We start from the raw sequence: 16366 nt of genomic DNA on the forward strand, positions 1-16366 counted from the left end.
TTGTTGTTTCGTTATTTTCTCTGTATTTTCTAATAGTTTGAACAACCTGCTATTCCATTTCCATCTCTGTGTTTTTACAATGTGATAAAGCATGGGAGGAAGATCAACTCATAGAGAACCACAAGTATTGACAGTTTTTGATGCTACACAAGAAATCCTACCAAGGGCAAGATGGATAGTTTATCTCAATCATTTACAAGAATCTAATGAGACCGCAGCAATAGAATTTCTGCAGAACTTGCAAGAATGTCACTCCATGGTAAGAGGGAGACACATAAAAGTCATCGATGAAATAATTGCAGAGGTCTTGGGACTACCAACCACTGGACCTGCGTGGACTATAAAGAAGGAGAGATTGCGAAAAGTCATAAAAATCTTCCAAGATGAGGGTCAGAACCTAACCGTAAGAGGAAAGGGAGTTCTACCAGTAGCATTACGAGAGCCGTGGGCAGAATTGGTGAAGATCATTCAGAGCTACATCACCTATGAAGGCAGGAAAGACGTGGTAAGACCACGCCACCTTAAACTTTTAGCATTATTAAAACAGAAATGCTCTGTGAATTTGCCTGCGTTTTTAAATTCTTTACTACATGATGTTTCCCAAAGCATGAAAAAATCATGACACATGGAATTGAAAGTAAGTCACTATGGGATGATATGACTGATAGTTAGCTACAATCTTGCTCAGAAACATAGCAGCTAGCAAGAACTAATTGACACGATACACGAGGGACTGGCTCTGCTAGCCCCAAAATGGAAACATGGTACTAGTGCACCGAATAGACCTTTGAAATGAAGGAAATCAGTTAGATTGGCATGGATCAGAGGGAGGCTAGAAAATTCCCAAGGGAATACCAGCAAACTAGTGGAGATAGATTATTCAGGGGATGAGCAACCCCCACAATTAGAAGGAGAAGAGAATGAGAAAGAGTTGGAGGAAAATGAGGAAGGAGAAACAGAGGAAGACACCGAGAAATCTGGGCAGGTGGAGGAAGAGACAGAGCAATGTGAAGAAAGCCCATTACAAAATCCATTGCAGGAGAATGAATTGGCCCAAATTCTGGCCAATATGGGCAAATATGCTCAAACTCTCTGCCTACTAAACCTCCACATCGAAGAAGAACCAAAGGAGCATTCTGCTCATGACAAAGATGCATCCAAAGAATTGTGCAATGAGGAAGAAGAAGAAGAGAATCACACCATTCATGATGAAAGTACATCTGGAGATAAAATTGATGAAGACACAGAGGAGGAACAATCTATTCCCAGCCAGACTGCACCAAAAGAATTTCATGGAGGAGAAGGGGTGGAAGAAGAAGCCATCCAGGAAATAACATAACATGCTAGGGTCTTTACTCCTGAACAACCCGATTAGAACAATGAAGAAGCGCCCCAAGAAGAGAACCAAGAAATTGGCCAAGATGACAGTCCAGGCCCAAGTAAACAGACACCGATTATTTACAAGAAAACAGAAGAAATCAAAAGATTACGAAAACAACAACAAAGATTGTTGAATGTGATAGCACAACTTGGACAACAAATCAGGGTTTTGAAAATGGGAAAGAGAGCAAAAAGGACCTTGGGGGTAAGACATGCAACCACTCTAGCGAAACCCCTCAAGAAAAAGATTAGGAGGACTCAAATCTAGCCTATCGTTCAAAACCAAAAGGAACATCATTCAACTGTTTCCCATGTTGAAGTACAAATAGATGATATATCGGCCTGTCACAAAGAATTTCAGACAAAGGAACAGTCCTCTGAAGGAATGCGAACCATAAACACGAGACGGTGCAATAAGAAGATTCAAGTAAACCTTCCACTTACAACTACCATGTGGGACAGTGATCCGAGGATAGTAACCCTAAGAGAGGGTTTGATGCAATCCCAGCAAGTAGTAGAAAACTTGCAGAACAAATGGTCTCTCGAGAAAAGTGTGAAGAATTACAACAACAGCTAAGGGATGTCAATTTATTCAAAAGTCAGGCCTTTGAAGGATGGTAGAAGGAATGAGAAAGATTCGCAAAGGTAACTCATATGTTAGATGTTGTTATCAAACAAATGGATACCTTATGCTCTTTGTACACTGACATCCTAACATGTAGAGTGCCTGCTAAGAATTATGCCTTGTTTTTAATGAAACAATATTTGCAACTGAAAATTAAAGTTTTCAAAGCAGCATCCCCAATAGAAATAAATACTATTGACGATTTCATAAAATGTTGTAAGTGCTATGGGGTAAAGATTCAAAGATTATTATGTGAATTCTATCTGCATAACCTTGTGTTAAATCAAGAAATAGAGCAAAACCCCGGCCCTTTCGTTGGGGATATCCAATTGCAGGCATTTATTTCATTTAGAGTTAATCAAATAAAATGGGTTAAAGCCTATAATGCCATCCAAAGACAAGAAAAAGAATTAGACTTATGGGTAAGAGTTGAGCCTAGGGATCCATTGCAATTATGGAATAAGCATAGGAACCTCATGAGGACTCTGGGCATGATTAAAGCATTAGGACCCATTCATATAGCAATCAATCGACAAGGGATAGAATATTTCTTCACCATTAAGGACCTTGCCATTGCAGCTACCAAATTTCGATATCAGACTTCTAATCTAAACATTCAACTCAGGGAACCGTTTAACTATTAGAACTTTAAGCTAGCTGTTGATCGATTGGGTCTTTATGGTGACCTTCTTTTGAGAGAAGGACCATCCTGGTTAGGCTATAGGTTCCGCAGTCTAGTTATTTGGCACCATGCACCTGGATATCAAGCCTTGTATGAAATGCCTGAGGGTCAGAAAGGACATCTTTTTGAACACCTAGCTAGGCATAATGGCTATAGACCACCTCATGAGATCCCGTCTCCGGCCTACTCTCTCACTGCCTTGGATGTCAACTACAATGTTTTCATGAGGGCATGAAAAAGGGTAAGCAGGGGGGTGTGTGGAGTACTAAAGAAGGTATGTTTTTATCGTTTATTTTGTCATATTTTCTTTAAAACTCATAACCTCTTTGCATCATGAACTAGTTAGATAATAATAAATTATGACAAAATCTATGGGATTTGTATGCAATGAAAAACAACTAAAAATTGCTCTTTTCTTATGTAGGAAAAGGAGAAAACGAAAAATTGTCATCCCAAAGGAAAAGACATGACAAAGTTAACTGTTGTCCCTTTGGCAAGAAACCGTATGCAAACAAGGTGATCCAAATTGGAGCATATCAGCCTAGAAAGGGAAGAGGAGATATCAAATCGGTGCAAGAGAACAAGACGATAACTGGGAATTAACAGTTTGGCGAATCCCTCAGGATCCTTTGATCCTGAGGGATCGCTGTCTTAATGATTTTTGCATCATTGATATCTCCGCTTAGCTATTATAAGAAGGGGCAACATTGCCAGCCTAGCAAATGACTGGTTGTTATTTTTATGTAATTCGCCTTTGTCTTTGAAACTTTGATCATCGACTCTCGTTGAAGATCGATCCATTGTAACTATATTTTTATGTTTTAATATAAATCTTGTTGCCATTCCATCTTTGATTCTGGAGTAATCTCAAGCGGTGTGTCTCTGCAGGCTAAGGGCCTGACCCTGGTGGAACACTTGATCCTATACCATTATCTCTAATTCATGTGTGGTTTTCATTATTAGCTCTGTTCAGTAATTTGATGTGTGTTGCTATTTTACATCACGGTTCTGTTATATTTTGTTTATGCTCAACTGAGTAATGTTGTTCTCTGTGACAGGAATGTTGTGTTGGTCATTTTGACTTTGTAACGCATTGTTGTTCCTTTAACCATTGATATAAAATTGTTGTTCCTTACAGAATTCTATTGCTATTCAATTACCGAGTAACCGTGTTGTAACATTCATAAGTTGATATTACTGTATGTATCTATGGTTTACACTTAATTGCGATTGTTGTTCAACTGGCATTGTTGTTCCATTACGAGTTACAATTGTTATTCTTTATAACTGAGATTTATACTTGTTGTATCGAAGTCATATTACTGTTTATTCTAGATATTAAGCGTGTCGTGTGTGATATTTGTTCTGGTTCACTATACATTTATATTTGACTCTAGTTTTTGTTCCATATTTCATCTTTGTTCGTTGTCGTTCCATGTCCATTGATGTCTGATTTATCTTTAGAGCAAAGATTGTTATATAATTCTTGTAGGATATGATTGTTGCATTTATTTTCATAGACTAAGGTTTTGTTGTTAAATCTTGTTCAATTAGTTGTTGCTCCATTTCTTGTCATTTGTATTATCATTGCTTTGGTGTACATAATGATCTGAGACTGTAGTGAAATTGACATTTGTTGTCTAGTTCCCAGATTAACGATCTATTCCTTGACTGTCTTTAATTAAATCAGTTTATAGAGGGATGAATTACGATTACTGTACCCTTGACTGATAAATTGCTATATTTTTCTGAATGCATGAATTGAGTTTTAAAGGTTATTTTCTGTAAGTAGATCTTATTTCAAGCATCCACTTACTATTGTATTTAGAACACTATACTACTAGCATTACTCTGACAAATGACCACCTCAAATTGAGTACACTCTTTGAAATAAAAAATCGTTCCTGGATTGACAAGTTAATGTAGGGTAAATAGAGGTCAGAAAGACCCTTTTTACTGCTCGACATTTGCTTTCAACTTTTCTAATCTAATTTACAGATTAACTTCTACATCTACTACCATGTTTTGCATTTGTTCTAGTGTTGAGGGGTTTCTTTCTCTTACCTGAAATTTTATCTATGGATCAAATGCTCTTAGGTAAAGCAAGAGAGTTGAATCAAGGGGAGGTCTTATATTTGATGGCATTGAATAATAGGCTTGATTAAATCTGTCTGAAATTGTTGTATTGTTTCAGTTGGTTGTATTCTTAACTCATTATATTCTTCTATGATTGCAAGAAGATTGACTTTTATCCATCTATCAAGGTAAATTTTGACAAACTATTGGAAATTTGAGATGCTTGCAATAGGTAAATTTTTGAACCAACTCTTTACTCTACTTTGTAAAGAAAGAGAAAAAGGCCTAATAATAACATCATCTTCATCAATTTCAAATAAGTCTAGATAATTCTCAAAAGCATGTATATGGTTTTAAGCAGTGATAGCATTCTCTCCATCAAACCTAGTGAGATGCTTGTAATAATTGTTAGGGAAAGCATGGAGTGTAGGAGGTAAGATGTGTGGCTTATATCTATCAGGAACTTTATGAGGTACTAGAATATGTACAGGGATTGTATGATTAGTCTTAATTTTTTGATGCTCCTCAATTGGAAAATGATCTTCATAAGAGTTAGAAGACTGTTGTTCAAATTTGTAAGGAGACATTATATCTACAATTTTCAAAGGGAAATAATAAAAATTTAATCTAAAATCTTCTCTAAAATACAATATACATTGAAAAACTTTATCAATGAGAAAGAACATAATGTCATGGATAACAATCCAAGTTAAAAGCCTAATCTTTTCACATAGTTCTTTCAGGTTCATTCCTCCAGTGCAGTATTGATTTTGGAATTGATTTGGAGTCATCAAGTGGATGATTTTAACCTTTGTGTCTCTGATCACTATCCAATATCATAGATCAGATCTAAACCTATAAAATGATTTTCAAGAAAATGTTAGTTCTCCCCAGTATGGTCGCCACTATGTTATCACTCATAAATTTTTCAAGGTTAAAAAAAGAGATTTCCGAGGTAACCACAAACCAACTTTTATGCTTAGGTTCTAGCCAACCTAAGTCTAGAGAGGGCTCTCTCTTTATAATTTAACATTTTTTGGGTGGGATTTTAGGCTAGTTCTTAGTGTTCATGGGATTTTGTTTTTGGTTGGGTGGTGGAATCCTAGGACCAGATGGATAGAGCAGTCCTTCAAGCCATTGGGCTATGGAATCAATAAAAGGATGCCTTAACTTGATCAGATCAATCACTAAAGGAAGAGTTCATAGCGAAGGCTAGAAAAGCAGAAGGAAAATCTTCGAGTTCTAATGGATGAGGTAGTCCTAACTAGGGTGAAAGGGCAATGAAGAATCCTTAGACCAAGATCAATATGAAGAGGAGGAGGATATCAGTAGCAAAGGGCAACTAAGAATCCTTTACTATGGACCTAGGGGGAAAACTACCGAAGTAAGGGAACAATTAAGAACTCCCAGACTAAGATAGTTTAGCAAAAAACATTGAGAATGCAAACAGTCGAGAGAGAGAGAGCTTTTAAAGACAATTCTGAAATATCATTCCTAGTTTACCATTCAGATTTCATAGAAACACATGTGATTATTTATAAACATGAATAGAAAACAATAATAAAAATGAGAGATAATACTTATTTGATTTCTGTTCTACACAAGAATCCTATGAAATGTCTTTATTTTATTCCTTGATCTAGCAAGCGAGTCTAATCTTGATTACAATAGCTCCTTAACTTGATAAGAAAATGTCTATAGAAATGTATTTGAATCCACAAAAAAACTTCAAATGAAGAAGTATTTATACAATTTATAAACTGAAATATCTTGAAAAAATATCAAAATTGGTTTAGAAATATACCAAACTATTTTACACTAATAGAACTTAAATAAAGGACATTCAAAACTAATGAATCTATTTGGCACTATTTTTATGGATTTATGGTGACAAGGAAGAGAAAGTCGAATTTGATAGAAACTCTTAATTGATGACGAGGCATCCTAGTCACTAACTGCATCCTTTATTTTTGCATTATGCTCCAGCGATTCTCTCTAAGTTTCCCAAAATTCAGCTCCAGTTGTTCCCAATATTCTCTGCAAAAGATGTCAAAAACAGGACTTTGCACAGTCAGAAAAATAGGCTATGAAGACATGCACTTATCTCCCTTTTGGTAATACCAGTGTCAAAAGTGAGACAGGTTTTGGTATATTATCCTTTTAGGAACACAAACCTCCTTCAGTTTCCCAAAATACTTCTTGGATTAGACACAATAGCTTTTGCAAAACTATGATTTAAAAAGGAAATTTTTGAAGAATGTACCATTTCTGCTCTGATTTCATCTTTTAACCTTAAATTTCTTTTAACTGTTTTTCACTTTTACTTTGGATAAACCTCATTGTTGCTGGTGAAAGTCTTTTCATCTCTATTTCACCCTGCCTCCATGTTTACTTTTACTGTTTACTTTTACCGCTCTGGTTTTTCATCTATCTTCACTTTGACATGAATCCGTATGCTTTGCAGCTGTCTTCCCGGTTGTTTGTCTTCATGCTAGATATTTTACTTGACTTGGTCTTCAATCTGATACTCTTTTAACCCTGATACACTTTGACTATTCTTTACTGTGTCCTTTTACCTTCACTGTATATTTTGGGTTTTTACTGTCTATTTCAACAATAAATCATTTAATTCCATGTTTCATCTGCTTGTCTTTTAACTGTATGTTTTATTTTCCATCTCTTTTTGAATAGATTTGATAACAGTCTCAGAGTAAGTAGGTCTTATGACTAGTATTAAGACTGTTTATCCAAGGCTACAGTCTTTTGATCGCCTGTAAAACAAAACAAACTGTTAGGAAAATGTTGGGTTGACAGGGAGGGTCATTAATGGCTTTATCGAGTTTTATAGGTCTATGGAGTGAGTCCAAAATGATTTCAGGAGGTAATCCATGTTTGAATTGGTTAGAAAAGGCTTCAGGTGGCACAGAAGGGTTACATAGGGTTTTACTGCACAAACAGGCTAAAACAAGCAACACTGGGGTTTTTGTGTTTAAACGGGTAAACGTTTGATTTGTTTGAATTTTGGTGCAAAGTGAACAGTAGATGGTTTGTTGTGTAGCAAGGTGAATAGTGATAGTTTTGGTAGGTAGTAGGCTAGTAGTAAGTGGTTTATTTCGCACAGATTTTGGGCGTTGAGTGGTTTTGGGGGAGGTCACCCGATTCCATAGACTGAACGACACATAGCATAGGGGCTCGGCCTAAAACCACTCATATCGGGCAAGTAACGTTCAGACGTCAGACCTACCCAATATGGTTAATAACCGTCGGATTGAAGGGGAGGAGATTGCACAATGATCGGGTTTGGGAGTTGTGCGGAGGGTAATGGAGGGGCCTGGCTAATGTTTAAGCGTGGTGGTTTTAATTAAATTCAGGGTTAAGGTGGGGGTTAAGGGATCGGGAGTAATTCTATTGGTGAAAGGTTTGACTTTTTAATTAATCGCAAATCGATTAATTTACGTCGTTTGTCGGGGTTTTATTTATAAAGTTTATATTACAAACTTCGGGGACGGGATATTAAAATTAAAGGGATTTAATAAATACATACGGGAGAGGGTATTTTTTGGAAATATATAAATAAAATTAAAAGTTAATATGAACGAAAGTGGTAAATGGATTTAGCGCTAAGTACAATGTACATTTATAATTCATTGGCTTTGTATAAACACATTATAACTTAGGCTTAGTGTTATTTTTGTGGGTTTTCTTAGGAAAAGGGGTTTACTTGGGGTACTGGTTTTTCCTTAGGAAAATGGTGTTTTACCTTAGGAAAGGGATTTGTTCAAGAAAATGAGGGATAGTGAAGGAGGGTAATGTTTGTGGGGGAATTTTAGTACTTAGGACCTATAAGTCATTGGGTCGAGCGTATGGTCCCTCCAGAAGATAGAGAAATGCTTTGATCCCCTTTAACTTAAGATTTTGGGTAGTTAAGACTTTGCTTATGGGAAATTAGTAAAATTAAGGGTGAAATGAATGGGGAAATTAATGATTTGACTTTGTAAGCTTAATGCATGCCAAATTGCTCATTCATACTTGGAATTTTCATAATGAGGGTGATAAATATGCTTTTGTCTAACAATCATCAAAACGCTGCAACCTTTCTACTACTTACCCATCTACTCATTCTACAATTTTTACTTCTCTTTATTAGGGTGCACTTAAACTGGCAAATCCTTATCAAAACATTTTTATTTTCTTTAAAAGAGTAATCTAACTAAGTCTAACCTTATTACATCCAAGGGCTCACATTAAACATTTGAGCTCCTCTTTATTTACTCTACCTAATCTACTTATCTACCAAGATTACACTGTTTGGTCAGATTTTATTTCTCTATCTATAAACATGAAATTGAAACATGAAATAGCCAAGTTTAAACATTTTGACTCTCATGGATTGTGGCATAGGTTACAAACTGCACACAATCATTTATTTTCCACAAAAAGTAAATAGTAGTGGCATTTTGACTTTAACACTTTCTTGGGGTTTTCTTTCTTTGGGGTTCATATTTTCATCCTTTTTTTGACCTTTTTATTCTTTTTGTCCTTTGATTTTTCTTTTAGGACATACCCTCTTTACATTTTTTAATATTTTGAATATGGAAAACATTTGCAGTAAGCAGAGGTATGTACATTACAGGCTTAATCTCAATCATTCAAAAATTATGACTCCTATTGGTATAGGAACCTGACACCATGCTTATTCATTTGATTATAGTGCTCAAAATGTACTCCAGCATGGATTCGCTCTTTATGCAATCAATAACCTATCCCTGAGGGTATGATATTTATTAAATTCAATGAGGCATGCAAGGGAGATCATATGTAGCTTACTTCAAATCAAGACATACCCTATTTAAATTATCTACACAATCATGGTCGTTGTTGACTTGACCCAACGATCTCTGTCATTGTCGCCATTAATATAGCTAGCAAATCTTATGTGCACAACTACTTCTTAGTTGTTGACTCATAAAACTTTCATACTCCTTTGTACTGCAATACCATAGCTCCACATATCATAACTTTTATTAAGGTGACATTAAAAAATTGAAACATTCTGATTGGACTTTAGCCCCTTTTGCTTCACCCATTATTATTTTTACACCATAGGACCAGGTGATGTGACCAACGACATATCACTTAGCTGCTAAGCCTTTTAGAATTATAGTGGGGGCTTTTCTCCTTGTGTACTTGTTCTTTCCACTTGCTACTTTGGGCTCCACGACTAAACGACAAACACATCGAAAGCTCCCTATTTCATAACTTTCTTCAAATCACAATTTTAGAGAGTTCTGGAATTTTGACCTCTGTAATACTCCCCACGTGGCGTATCCATAGCACTTAAGTGTTATTCCTTTCTCTAATCCCTTCATTATGCCCTTGGTCCTTCAGGCTACATGAACAAGTACCAACAACATCAGATCTCCTTGTATCAGAGCTTTCTCAAAATGCAATTAAGGAGGAGTTATGAAATCCATGACCTATAATATGTTTTCAGGATGACATCATGATCCCATCATCATCTCGACATGGTGCCTCCTTAGTGGTGACATGTGTCACTAGAATTTTCCCCATTATCCCACACAATAATGTTGAATATGAATTCCACGTGTCCTCCATGCTACCACATCATGTTGATGTCCTCTCCCACCATTAGCCCCCGAAGGCTAATCAATGACTGTCATGTGTCTTATATGAGGAAAGAGAAAGGTTCCCTCGGTCCTTTGTTTTTCAATGATTTCCTTTGTAGTTTTTCTCCCCGCAACCCTCAGTGATTTCAAAAGAATTGAATTTGTAAGAAGTTACAAGGTGCCAAAAATCCAATATACCAACCTTCCGATTGACTGAGACTTCAACCTTCGATATTTTGGCCTCTCGAAGCTCTGACGTGCTAGGAATTGGTTCGCCAGTATCAGATCAAAACTTTCTCAAAAATAAATTATATGGAGGCTACAAAGTCTCTAACCTCTGATATTCTGACCTCCCAAAGCTTTGACGTTTTTAGAATTGACTCCTTGGTATTCGATCAGAACTTTATCAAATAGAAATTATATCAAGGTTACAAAATTTCTGGTCGTCGATATTCTGACATGCTAAAGTCTTAAGGCTCTGACCTCCATAATTTTGAAGTTCCGAAATTCGGGATTCGATGTCTGGCATACTTCCCTGTTCTAAAATTCTGAAATTCGGCCTGGTCCTAAAGACTTCAAGACCTTCACTTTGGCTATTAATAAATTTTGAGTCTGAGATCCATTTATGGACTTCCACATACCGTTGGAAAGTCTTTTCAAAGAAATCTATAGTGGAGAAGGTTCGATGCAGTCCTTGAGCCCATTTACTACATAAAACATGGCTTCAAAATCTTAGCTTGGAATCTGCCTCAATGCTAGTCCGGCTGACATCAATGGAAACATACCATGTGCCACTAATCAATCAAACAATATAAATTGTCCAACAAAGCCCAAATGACATAACTAACCATTCAAAAAAACCTTTTTTTGTCTTGAAATTAGTTTTTCAAATACCATTTTCAATAGTCCTTATCTAATGATAAGTTTTTCTAAAATCTAACTTAGTAAAGTAAACAACAACCTTTATCTGATCTAGCAAACCATCAATGCCAAGAAGGGGATAGTGATTCTTTATCGTAATATTGTTCAAAGGTCTAAAATCCACACAAATGTGCCATATACCATATTTATTTGGAACCAAAGCAATAGGAGACCCACAAGGACATGTGCTAGGCCTGACGACCCCTTTTTCAAATAGCTCTTGAATTTTCTTCTTCATCTATGCATTCTCCAAAACTAAAATTTTATACATGCCAATATTTGGAAGTGATGCATCCTGCTGCATGTGAACCTCATGTTGGATACCTCTTTTATGAGGAAAATATTCAAGTTCCTGAAACATGTTGTCAAAAGTGTTAACAACTTCAACCAATTCATGGTTGATTTTAGAATCACATCTTGTGAAAGTTTCAGATTGAGTAGTATCTTTAGCTTTAATCATCAACAACAAAAAATTCTTACCATCATTTGCAAGCATTTTCATCCAACCAAAACTTACAAGGGATAATTTCATATTCTTGTGATGTGCTCTAACAATATACTCAACTCCATATTTAAAAAGCAGGGAACATTTTAAGGATGGAAAATTTTCTTGAAGTTTAAAAACATTGGTGAATCTCACTATTCCCTAGCATGCAAACTATAAAATTCTTATTGATATATTTGTAAAATTATTCAAATTTAGAATGATTTTATATATAGTCTTTATATAATGTTGGTGACTTTTAAGGTAAAATAATTTTACATTGTAAATTTAGGCAAATCATTTTTATAAAAAATAGAAATTGGCGAATCGTTTTGGTGGAAAAAATCATGGAAAATTAGCCCACATGCGAATATTATCCCCTAAAATTTTCCACGTTAAAAAGATGATATCTGTTCCCATTACAATAAAATATGACTTTTTGGTCATACAAGTATTGACTACCTAATATAATTCCACAAATATCAAGTGGTACAACATCAAGCTCTACCTCGTCTATAAAACTTGCAATGATGGTGAATTTGAGTTTGCAATTTCTTATCACTTGTAAGTTGGCATCATCACATGCCCAACCCAAAGGTAAAGGTTTAGTATGAGGTGTAGTTTCTAGAATAATTTTCTTGACAATTTCTTTAGAGATAATATTGACTTGGGATCAACTATCAAACAATATATCAACTTTTTTATGTTTTGTAATGACCCTGATATGAAAAATCTTACTTCTTTCTTTATCATTTTAAGAATATATAGACTTACTAGAAGAACTATTACTTGCATTAGAATATTTACCTCTTATTCCCATGGTTGTGATTTTGGTTTCATCACTTGAATAAAATCCTAGATCTTGCTGAGTTGTAGCAGCACTCTTTTGTTTCCCCTTGTTATTCAACTTCTTTTGTCTCATTTATAGTTGTAGTTTCCAACAATTATCTTCATCATGGTCCTATTTTGAACAATGTTTACATGTAAGTTTCTCTCCCTCTTTCTTGAAAATATCAATTTTTTTTCCTTTTCCTTTAAACTCCCCCTTTCCTTTGTCTCCAGATTTCGAAGGTTTCTTGCTAGTCTCTTGAGGAACATTCTTGCCTCTTGATTCTAAAAGAGTTGCTTGAATACATACTTCATCTATACTGGTGGGTTTAAACATAAGCATAGTATGTCTCAAATAAATGTAATCCACCTATGTATTTAGGAGAGTATCTTGTGAAGAAAAATCGACACCCAATATTACAATTCTTCTTCTAAATTCTTGTGTGTAACTTTGGACACTATTACCTTTAGCTTGTCTAAAACTTTTCCAATCCATAATTTATTTTTTCATATAAGCTAATGGATAAAATTCCCTTCTTAATGTAGCTATTAAATCATTCCAAGAAGAGATAATTTTACCACTTTTCTTCAAATCTTCTTGAGTTATGGCCTCCCACTAGATGAGAGTTTCCCTTTCCAAACGAACAGAAGCAAGTTGGATTTTACTAACATCATCAAAAATCTTTTGAATCCTGCAATAGACTTTAATTTGACAAACCTAATTATCCAACTTTTTAGCATTTAATTATGCATTGTATATAGGAAATTCAAACTTGACATCAAGCTTCAGCAAAGGAGACTTAGCATATCCTTTTGGAGATGTATGATGAGTATCTCTAGGTGTTGAAGGAGCTAAAGAAGCAGGTGAGGATGGAAGTGAAGTGGAGGTGAAGGAAGAAATGGAGAGGCTTTATCACATCACCATCATCACATTTTTGTTGATTAGAACTTTCTCCTTACATCTTTTTTGACCTTTCATTGTGCAACACTTTCATGATCTCGAGCAAATCATAAAAATCCTTTCCAAAAGCTCTTTCATCCTAAAAATCCAACTCATGTCATTCTTCATGTGCCATGACTGGTGGATTTTGTCACCTCCTTGAACCAATTTGATGGTTTGGTTCCCTAAGAAATACTTCTCCTATTCTCAATTTAGGCCTTGTGATCATTCAAGAAAACACTTGCAAAACATGTTAAACCTTCAAAACAACTGACTCTGATACCAAACTGATTTGAAATTCAAAATTGAAGGATTCTTGACAACATTTGAAAAGTTATTTTATGTCTTGTGGGAAAAGGATCAAAATTACAACATCACATAAACTTATTAAACTTAGTTAAGTTTTGCAGATTTAAAAAGAGAAAAACAGACAACATGCAGCATCACAAAAAAAAAAAATTGATGACAGAGTTTACCACTCCTGTGATACATCTTTGGGTCCAACTTCCAATGTTGGCCCTTTAAATTATGTGCAGAAAATGTCAATTACATCAACATACAATGCTAAAATAACAAAAATAATGTTTCCATTGAGTCCAAAACAACAAAAAACACCTATGTAGTCTCTTCTTGGTCTAAAAAGGCTGAAAATGCCAAAGTTAGGCCTCCTCCTTCATTTCTGTACTAACTATTCTGCAAAATTGACCCTCTATAAAAACTGGCAATGAATTATGGCCTTGGTGGCATTGCGGAGCAACAAACTGGCACAAAAACAAAAAAAATTCTTTAAAAAATGGTGTAAAATGTCAGATGGTTAACTAGGCATCACATCCCAAACTTCGCCCTCTTTTTCAATCATGTGGCAATAATTCTGACTGGGGCCATGCAAAAGAGGCCATTCACACCGCCATCCCTGGCAGTTGGTGGCAAGTTAGGTGTTATGCACCAGCCCTTTCAAAACTCCTGTTGTTAGTTATGTGTTATCCATTGGAACTGGGAGCTACGGCTAACACCCTGCTGCTTGCACCTTTTGCCATGGTTACTTGCTATGCAAGATGACCGGGGTTGGGCCAGTAGAGCATTGTTGTTGGCTTATCTGCCACCTAATCTGCCAAATTTTGTTCAATAAATAAAAATGGCACATACGTATATAACAAGAACCAAAATGGAAAAACGATAAGGAAAATGGTTAGCTGTTGTGGGGTCACGAGGTCAAAACCTAGCTAGGTTGGTCGACTCTTAACAAAAATTTTGACCAATTAGCATAAGCCATGTGGCTTCCTCCCATAGGACCATGTGGTGGCCTCCCATTGGGTCATGTGGTGTCTTGTGGTCAGCCCAACCACAAAAAATTCAACCAATCAAAACTCCCCAAACAACCTGTATGATCATGCCATGTGTCAGCATAATATTCGACCATATGACTACCATACTTGCATAGTTAGGCTACTGATGTCATTGTACGACCTACCCAGTCAACCCTGCAAGTTTACATTTTAGTTCTTTTCCAAAAACTTCAAAATGCAGTAACTTTCTCATATGGTGTCGGATTGAGTAAATTCAAGTGTCGTTGGAATTATAACAAGGATATCTAGAATTTGGCATTAGTTTCAGGAGAATTTGGGTACTTTGATTTTTTATCACATCTTTGATCCCATAGACCAATTGGGTATTTAGTAAATAATTTATAATGCTTGTTGTATCTTAGATGAAATTTTGTAATGAAGCATATGTGTTGTAGGGGGTGCATGACTCCTTGTATGTGATTTCTTCATATTATTGTCCAAGTTGTATAAGTTGATTTCCCCAATGTTTGTAAGCCCTGTTGAGTCAGGGTTACATAGATCAATTTGGTAGCACATGTAATCAGGTATTGTGTGTATGTATTATGCATAGAGTATATGTGACATCAATTTCTCAAATTAATCAAGAAGATAGTTAGGAGAATGGAAACTAGTATTCAATCTAATCCTCATGTGTAATTTCAGAAGTTGGTCTTCGATTAAGGGGGGAAATGTGAGATAAAATAATCTCAGAATATGATGGACTACGTTAAAGAGAGTTTAACATGTTGATGAACTATATATGTGAAAATGATTCCTAGAGAGCTATCACATATAGAAGATGACACCCATATATATGAACAAATGGATTACTTTTCATATAGAGATTGATGATAAAAGAAGTAGAAAGTTTTTATTTTAAGGTAAAAAAAAAATAAGTAGAAATCTCATAGTGAGGAAAACACTTGTGAAGATATAGTTGTGATCCTTAATGCAATAGAAAGATAAAATTATTGTCAATGCAAGTGACAGTTCTTGTGGTATTAATGAAGATGGAGGTGTTCGAAGTAAAATGTTGGTGGAACTATAGTGTGGTTGAAGTTATTTGTGAGCCTCCCAAATGAACCCAATGTTTCTATCAGATAAGGGAATAAGGGAACTACGGTATAAGAGGATAACACATGTTGTGACCAAAGTATAATTCTTTATGTACTTTTCCATTCTATGAATGACAAAGTGATTTCCTTCTCCATTCCATGTTTGTGTTGTTAGTACACTATGAATCCCTTCAGGCTAAAGGAAAAGGGCCATAAAGGTAACCACATATTGATTTTTGCTAGAAACTTGTCTTTTCTAGCGAGAGGGGTCTCCCTCACTTAGAAAAACCTAAAAGTAGAGACTTTGAAATCACATATAAGACAGAGACTAGATCGAAAGAGTGTTTTTAAATTTTAATTTGGAATTGCTGAAAGGTTCTGGAATAATTGATGCATGTGATCATAACATTATTGGATCATCAT

This window comes from Pinus tabuliformis, chromosome 8 (assembly GCF_031772625.1).
Source record: "Pinus tabuliformis cultivar Carrire ecotype Pingquan chromosome 8, CPIR1, whole genome shotgun sequence".
Classification (NCBI taxonomy): domain Eukaryota; kingdom Viridiplantae; phylum Streptophyta; class Pinopsida; order Pinales; family Pinaceae; genus Pinus; species Pinus tabuliformis.